General features: G+C 39.8%; 1 protein-coding gene across 1 annotated transcript in view; it reads right to left on the minus strand.

Moving 5' to 3' along the window:
• The window catches only part of LOC109853922 (RNA-binding protein Musashi homolog Rbp6-like), a 68,469-nt gene extending 59,960 nt beyond the window's left edge, over positions 1–8,509 (minus strand). The window contains exons 1-2 of the mRNA XM_020426492.1: positions 8,242–8,509; positions 6,887–7,067 (exon numbers count right to left, since the gene is read on the minus strand). The gene's annotated coding sequence lies outside the window, so the exon portion shown is untranslated. The remainder of the gene's footprint in view (positions 1–6,886; positions 7,068–8,241) is intronic.
• Between the last annotated feature and the right edge of the window lie 933 nt (positions 8,510–9,442).

Below are 9,442 nucleotides of genomic sequence, written 5' to 3' on the forward strand. Positions count from 1 at the left end.
ATATTCGCCCAGTACTGGCTACTACTGTCGTACCAATATCGAGCCTCGTTTGCCGATATTGACCCAATACTGGGCCGTTCGTCAATTCCTACAAGGGTAATTTATCACATTTATTTTTGTGATTTATTGTATATCTCGCGTAGAAATAATAAGAATAATATACGCGAGCAAGGAAATAAAACTTCGGCGAAACGCATTAATGTGTACATTTTAAAGTTATAAGCAAAATTGTGTGTTCGAGTGTATATTATTTTTAAAAAATTCGCGCGCATGCACACGCTCAATCGTATGCCTGTAGAAAAATTCCGCGCACGTATTGCGACTGTAAATAACGATTCATGAGAACCGCTTCGCAATTTACAGGCGTTGCAAGTCTTTCGTTTCTTTCACAGCGAAAGATTTGCAACGACTGCGATGAGTTACTGACAAAAAAAAATTGATTTCATTTCCCGTGCGATTTCTATTTCCGGGATTTGTTGTCATTCAATTTTATGGAAAATTCCCATCGCGCACATTGAAATGCGCAAACGTTCAAGTGTGTGTGCGCTCCTGTCTTAAATTATGCCTGTCCATCGGGCGAAGGAGATCGATGTTCGCGGATATCGTTCATTGCGATTTAAATTGACGAGTATATATATATATATATATATATATATATATATATATATACTCGTCAATTTAATATATATATATATTTGGATTTAATCTTCTGCGCTGTGTTCGAAGCGAATGGAGTGCCACTGCGGAACCACCGCAGCGGCGATCCATCATCGGCATCGCAAAAGTCTACGACAAACCGTTCGACGCGTTCGGGATACTGTGCCAGAATCGTCGACGTCGTCGTCACGTGGGCGAACCAGAATGGGCACGGTTTCTCGTTGGTCATGGTCCATGTACAGCCGCGGCCCCGATTAAACATCGTCCGCAGTTAAGAGACACGCTCTCTCGCCTTTCCCCTTCTTTTGCTCCTCCTTCGGTTTCCAAATAAATTTATTTATTTCTGTACAACTTCTTGGCCAACGTAGATTTTCAGTTTCAGTTGTTTTTTTTTAAACCAAAACTAAAGAATATATATGTTCAACTTAAGAGTAATAATAATAGCATTTAAAACACTAGAGCTTGAAAAAGTAGCTAACGTTTTAAAATCTTAGAGAGTTTAAATGTCCAATATGCGATGTTGTATAAAACGAGTTACATATTGTGTATCGAACATACACACATTACAATTAATAATAATAATAAATTATTATTAATTATTAATATTTTGATTATATAATCGAGATACGTCAAAAGTAATTAGAAAATCATAATTTTGTACCTGTGAATAATTAATGGACAATAAAAAAAAAAGTTAAAATCGCGAACTAAGAGGATTTATTAACAAATTTGTAAATTGAAGGACTATTTATTGTTGAAATTTCGAAAGATGCAAAATTAATCATGCAATTTAAAGCTTAATCGGGGACATACGCGAGTTGAAAATTGCGTATATTTAATACGCGTAGCGCGCTTAAATTTGGAAAATTTTTGCAAAGCTGAGGAAAACTTTAATGGATTTTCCGGGTGCAGGCGATTTCGTCTACCGTTTTATCTTCGCAAATTGGGTTAGCTTTCTTGGCCAGTCGTGTTCCTCCACCTGTCGTCTTTGCGACGTTGTCGTAATGAGAAGCGGACGCGCGGCGCGCGACGAGAAGAAGATCGGAAGGGCAGAACAGCGGCGAATCTTTAATCCAGTGGTCTCCGAACCAAAGTCCATTAAAGACGAGCGATTAAGATGGTTTAACGAGTGCTTAAATAAATGACGGGGAAAAGAAAAAGTGAACTCCCGCCCCGAGGACTGTCAACGTGATTTCCTGCCTCGTTAGTAATTGACGCGACGTTCCAAAGTGGAAAACTGAATCTTTCCACGAACGATCTTGACAATTCGGAGTATTGAGACTTTTTTCTTGATCTTCTCGCGAAACTTTGAGTTAACTTGGCGTTTAACGGAGTAATCCGCGGAGCAATAATCTTGATAAAAACATTAAGCGCCTTGTGTTTCTTCCGGGGATGAAAACAAAAAAAAAACAAAAACAAAAATGAGATATAAAGCTCAAAATAAGCGCACGAAAGATCTTCGCTAAAGTGAAAAACTTACAAAATGTTACAACACTTCGGTTTACACATGGCGGTACACAAAAGATAAATAAAAACTTGGCGAAAGCAACATCGCGTCGTCGCCATGAATTTTTCATCTCGATATAACTCGTATCATGCATCAAACAGTAGCTCTCTCAGCCTAAGCGCGGATAATGATTATTGAACGACTGTCGCTCCGCGGCACCGATCTCTATCGATCGCGCGTGCGCATACCTTCTCTCTTCCGGACTCGGTTGTGTATTCTCACATGAACGGATCGAGTTCTCCGTTTATGAATAGGTATGTACGTTTCTCGTTTCATCGGCATGAAGAAATTCGAGCGAATTTATTACGAATAAGCGTCGTAAAGCTATCTACGGTCTCTCGCGAGAGAAACGAGAGAGTCTCTCGGGAAAGAAAATACAACACCGAAATGCCGGACCGAGAGCTGGATCCGGCAGCTCCGCTGTTGAATGCGCGCCAAGCGTTTTGTCTGATGTACTTTTTTTCGACAAACTTTAAAAAAACAAAAAAAAAAACAAACAAACAAACGCAATCGATTCTCGTCGCCGACAATTGTCACATTAATTTAGTTTTCTTGCTGAACTATTGCTAATTTGCGACTTCATCGAATTCTTCTTTTTCAAAACGAGACGAAACTTTGTCTCGAGAAAGGAAACAAGAAGATGGAAATCGATGATGTAATATTGACACTTCGTAACCTCGTTTCAGTTACGTTCAATCTCTCGACAAAAAGATGTGAGGAGAGTAGAGGAGAAGAAAGGAGAGGGAAAGAGGAGGTTGTGCAAATGAGACGGAAAGAGGCGAGGAAGCTTGTTCCTCTTTCGAGAGCTGAGACGACAAAAATCGTCGTTGTGTAGACCATTGTCGGTATCCATTGCGGAACAATCGCGATAATGAGAAAGCTACGCAGTCGAAGACTGTATCGCTCTCCGCTCCCGCTCTCTTCTTTTTTTTTCTTTCTCACTCACTTCATTCTTTTTTTTTTTTTTTTTACTCGAACATCCACCTGCAAAAGCGCGAGGACACTCGCTCTCTTTCTCGCGTTCGGCTTTTGTTGTCCACGAACCGACTCCAACTTCCATCGAGCTCGTCATTGGAAACTGCAAAGAAACTATAACCATCGTATCACGCGCGCGCGCGCGTTTACCAAAAATCATAAAAATAATGCGGTATACGTATTTATAATCTGATAAATATTGTAAGTTATTAATCGGAGTTATCAAGTATTTTATTTTAGATTCTTCCAGTGATTTCTAATAGATTACAATTTATATTTATAGAAAACCAAAAATTGAGATAATGAATTGAGTTTTTCAAATGTCAAATTGATTAAATCCAACGATAAAATTGTATCTGACTGATCTATCTTTTCTGGTAGATGTTTGAATTTTTCCACTATTCTACTTTTCTACAAAAAACTTGGTACTATTATAGGAATGATTGACAGAATGATGCTTTTATCTTTCATCCTTTAATTTTGATTTAAAAGTTTACATTTTATAATTAACTTATTATCATCAAATAATGCTTTGAATTTAATTGTTAAAGAAATGAAAAATAAAGTTTTAGTCACAATAATAAGCTCAATTCATTTGTCGACGAAAATAACAAAATCAATGATTTCTCAGGATCTAACGTAAATTAATTTATCATCCCTTTCATTGACAATCTTGCTTACATATCATTTCTATCTTGATAAAAAAGAGAATTCTATTAATATATTTAGAAACTTCAATAAATTAATTAATTCATTAAATGTATTAAAAGATCTGACAAAACTTGATCAAGAATGTTACAAAATCAAATTTGAATGCGCCATTGTGAGAATATCTATGTTGATCAAGCAAAATAGAAGTTAAAAACTAAAATTATTGTGCACAAAAATCAGATCAATAGCTAGAAAAAAATAGAATTTTGACACTCGACATAATTTCTATCGGCAAGATACAAAAATTGTGAACTCTCAGAGTTTTTATTTTAAGAGATCGGTTTTTGTGTGAAATTTTTCGTGTTAGATTACAGGACAATTTTATTAATATTACGGACGCGATATATTGAGAAGTTAAAATCGCGTACTTCTCTTTATTAAAACAATATAAAGTTAAACATCAACCAATTTCTTAATGGGCTTCTTCGGTTTGAACTTTCACGCAATTTGTTGTCTGATGTTAAGTTGAGAGAAACATTATTTATAAGCAAGTTCTTTAAAGGTTGTATAGCAGTTTATTTTAAGAACTTTCGTTGTGAAGTGGTTTTTGATTGTCACTAATACTTTATTAATTTCTTTGACTAAGCATGTATTTATTTCTTTAATAATTTGATTGTTTGTTTTAATTTAATTAATATTTATTTTTGGAACTTAAACGACGACTTAAATTATACTTTGTGCACATAGTGCTCGCTGCTATCCACTTTTTAATTTACTTTTCCATTTTTTGGTAAGATTTTTTTTATTTTTTTTATGCAATATTTCTGTATTTTCGTGCAATTTTATTTTACCGGCAATTTTCTCTCTTTTTTAGTTAATCACTGAAGAAGATTCTAATAAAACAATCAAAACGTTTGATACGTATTAAAATATAAATTTATAATCACACAATTTGCACATTGGTTCACCTTGGCCCTTTTCCTTAAATAAATGTTTTTACATGTGCGTGCAAACCGTAATGCAGGCAAATTTAATCAAACGCACGCAAAAGAGCGACATGTGAAAGAGTTGATGTAGTTTTTACACACCGGTCACACGCAAGTAATTTATTACCAGATTTAAACGTAATCGTTTTGCCTATCAACAACGTCTAGAGTGATTTGTCGTTCCGCGCGACGAACCATAAACTTAGACATTCGATTCGGTTTTATGACATACGGGATAATGTCGATAATGGCGAAATCAGCGACAAATCACCTCTTTGGCTTGGTATACTACGGTATCTCGGCATAAGAGTCTCGACCTGCGGGTCGCCGGCCTTGCGCCGCACGTATAAATATATCTGGGGAAAACAAAATTGTACCGAGTTTCTCCGTTTTTTGCTCTTTTCATTTTGCAAGTCAGACTTTGCAAGATTTTCGTTTCTCGCGATGAAAAATCAAATGCGCGTGCAAAAACGCAGTTTGACGTGCAAAAAGACTAACACAAAAGACCCCACGTATGTAAAAAAATAATAGAATAAAACAGAACGTGCGAAATGACTTCTTCATTTTTTACAATTACTTAAACAAACGCAAAGCGTCGAGAATATTCTTCGAATAATAATTCGGTTAAACACGAGAAAAACACCCTTAATCACACCCTTAATCCTCATCAAGCTACCTGAGCCAACAACCCTCGTCTCGCTCGTAACGCCAAAATGAAGGACGAAGCTCTGACGTCTCTCGTGAAAACCCTCGTGGTAAAGTAAAGTAATGACGCGAACGAACGAACGTGACGATTTTAATTGCGTGTTCGCGTACGTACATTTGTTTTTCATGAAAGACAACGAATTTAACGATACATTTGAAGAAGTTAATCTCTCTCACACACACACGCGCGCGCACACACAAAGTTTGATTTCGAGACGACTCGAACATTTCTCTACCACTTTAAGAAATGCTTCTTCTTATCCCACTTGACATTCCGCCAGAAATATACGCTCTGTTCGTCGTCGCCGTAAACGCAACTATACCGAGCGAATATTGCGAGCGAGACGGAGCGCGATAAATCCGCCAAAACTCGTGACAATGCGCGATTTATTCCTTTGAATGTCGGGCATATTCGAACAATCGGATCAAAACTCGCATTGCACTCGATTGTATGTAAGTAATTTTATAAATAAGATACCGAACGAGAAAATTTGTACGTTTCAAAAAGTTGTGTCGAACTGCGCCGCGAGTCGCGGGAGAGTGAAAAGTTTTGTAAGATATATATATGTATATGTACATATATATACATATATATATACGTGTTTAGACAGTTCAGACAGAAAAGTGGAAATCTCTTCAAAACGTTAGTTTTGACAATGACAGCGGTAGGGATAAGAAAATGGCAGAGTGCAATAGTAGTACGTATCAAGAGAAACGAAGAAGAAGAACAGAGAAGAGAGTAGGAGAGAAAGTCTATGTCGGCGGATGGATACGGATTTAGACAACATCTGGTCCAGTCTGTTTCGCCGGTTCGGCGGGCAAAGCACCACCGATCGGATTCGAAATAACTATCATCTCGTCCTCATGTATCTCTTGCGCGATTCCGTCGGTCTGTGTACGTAATACACGCGCAAAATACCGATCCAATAAGACACGTCCGCTCCAATAAAGATGGTTCACGCGCGCTAGGGAGAGAACGAACACTCAGCTTTTCAAAGTAAAAGTCAACACGGTCGATATTTCCATATGAGCTCTTTTTTTTTTTTTTCAGGAGAAAAAAATACTTTTCCAAAATTTTTCTTCGCTCCGCACAGAAATGTGTTCCGTTGCGCGAAAATGTATCTCTCTCTTTCTCTCTCTCTCTCTCTCTCTCTCTCTGCTCTCTTCCCAAGATAAAACTGCGATTTCTTTTACATTCAAATTGATATGCATATTTATTTCGCGTCGAATACATTTCGGTTTTTCGCGAAATGCGAGACAGCGAATATCGCGCAAGTTTTTTGCGCGCTGCGATGATGAAAAAAAATTCATTTTTGTGAAAATCTATATACATATACATATATATATATATATGTATATGTGCGTGCGTGTTGCATTATACGTGTTATGTGCTTGATATACCCACATGGAGATACGATGTTGGGTCAACGCGATCGGTGGCGGACTCACGGAGCGTCGGGATGCATCAGCACAATTGGGGTTGCATCGAGGTTGCAATCTCTTTGTATGCGCTCTACATGCCGCATGCTTCCCCCTCGTGATCCTCAGTTATGCGGACCAGATATTCGTGATCGCCGTGCGCATTCCTGGGAAATCACACGTCTTTTATCCTTCTCGCGTATACCATGTTTTTTTTTTCCGCGTCGCGGTTTTATTCAATCGGCGCGAAAATACAAATTTACTGATCGTGTCGCACACGCGAATCTTACCATAGCCGTCCGAGGCACATGTGATGAAAAAAACAAAAAAGTCAACCAGTTCACATGGCGCAAGAAATGTCTGATCAAAAAGTTAATTTAGTCGTCGCTCGCTCGCGCATGATGCAATGCGCAATGAAATGACAGCAATTTCATGTCTGTGCATCGATATATGTGTGTATATATTGATATATGTACATATATACGTGTGTATGTGTATGTGTGTGTGTGTATCGGTCAACATTCCTATTAGCTGGGACCTGTCAGACGTTGAACTGTCAGATTTCTAATCCAATTTTGTATATGCAATTCGCGCGGTGTATAAATTTATTATCTCAAATATAGTGGAATAATTTCCACAAATTTAATTAACGCAATTAGCTATTAATGCTGTTCAAATTCGATTAACACAATCGTGGCGCACACGATTTAATGCATTATATGTGATCAATTAAATTTGAAACCGCGAGAAAGAAAATTCGAGTAACTTTTTAAGTGACAAAAATTTACAAGTAGAACAAGAATCATATATAAACATGTCAAGTCTTCCTCGATAACTTATTATATATATCTCAATATTTCCAATATCAGAGTTCTCGTTAAAAATTCAAGAGTTAAACGTATACATACAGGTCGCGATCCCTCAACAGTGTCGCGACTCGTGGCGTCGCGTCGCCTCGTCTCGCCTCGCGTCGCGTCTGCACAGCGGAACGTTTCGTGTGTGTGTGTGCGTCTACCTCACACAAATTATCGATTTTGGCTCACGCACATACACCGGGAATCTTCGATATCCCGGTTGGAAAAGGACGCGAGCATTTAGCCGGGATCCGCCGTCACGGCTCGCGGTCGGGATCGCCAATATATCGGAACGCCACGGGATTCTCTCGCGAATATACTATCGCGAGATTATTTTCGCCGGTATCGCAAAATACCGCGAAAAACGTTACGCGCGAGGAAATACGAGATATAATCGGAAATTCGCGAGAAAACAAAAAACAAAAAATTAAACATTTATCGACTCGAACGCAACAAAGCAACGCGCGATTTTGTTCATCCGACTTACTCTCTCTTCCATTTTGGCTCGATCGCGACACGAGGCAACGACGAGGACAACGACGACGATGACGACGACGATGACGACGACGACGAGGTAAAAAGGGGGAAATGAGAATCACGATGAGAGACGAACCTGTGAGGGTGCGCTCTCGGCTCGGTCGCTCTCGCGAGAGATAACGCGCGGCTCTTTGTCTTTATCGTATCGCGTGCGATAACAATATACGATGTGTCGCGGCGACACACGTTGCACCACCGCACACGCACGAGCGACACGATATTCGACTCGCGACTGAGTTTGACATCGCTGCCGTCGTCGTTGCCGACGTCGAGGGTGTCCCACGGAAAAGAGGAGAGCTCTACCCCCACCGAGGCTGCTCAGGCGCCACATGGAGCCGCGCTCACGGGGGTAGTGGGGACCTCTCTCTCTCTCTTTCTCTCGATACAGTATGTATAAAGCCTCGAGAGTGATATAACGTTACGTCAGTGCGCTTGCGCCCGGCGCTTGTGTTTGCTCACGTTTGTCGCTCGCCCGCCTCGCTCGCTCGCGTTTGCCGCAAAGTGGCAACCGGTGGCATCGGCCGCAGCGTCGCTGGATATTTATGTAGACGATGCATCGCGTCACGCTAATGGGCCCGGCCGCAAGCCGATACAGCTCGTGCGAACCGAGAGTCTTCCTATAATGCTGCCGCTCCGCGCTGTGTGTGTTGACGCGCACCCAGACGCCGCAACTACTTAACCCTTTATTTGGTAATGCAGCTTTCGAGCAACTCGAGCTTCTTATGCCCAACCTCCCGTCGTTGCCTGTCTACCGCCTTTACCGCCGCGGTCAAATTTTGATCAACTTTGCCGTTGAGTTACGAACTGTATCGCAAACGCGACACACACACAAAGGTTTAAAAGTCGAAGAAAGAAAATTGTCACCGAAGTTTTCAATTTAAAATAAAATTAAAAAATAAACTTGCACACTCCGGGAATCAATAAATAACGCGATGTTATTCTTCAATTAATTTTAGAATTTCTGTTGTAACGAAATTCAGTCCCGCAAAGAGGACGTAATTGCCAAGAGGAGCTTGAAGAAGCATTAAATTAAAATTAAGCGAAGTATCTATTTCTAGTTTTGCGTCTATTATCGTGTACACAAGCCGCCGCCTGTGTATCGCATATACCGCCGCGCGAGAGCGCGAGTATGACGTTACCGTACGGCGCGC

The sequence above is a fragment of the Pseudomyrmex gracilis genome, unplaced genomic scaffold (genome assembly GCF_002006095.1).
Source record: "Pseudomyrmex gracilis isolate BER0280 unplaced genomic scaffold, ASM200609v1 scaffold_56, whole genome shotgun sequence".
Taxonomy (NCBI): Eukaryota; Metazoa; Arthropoda; class Insecta; order Hymenoptera; family Formicidae; genus Pseudomyrmex; species Pseudomyrmex gracilis.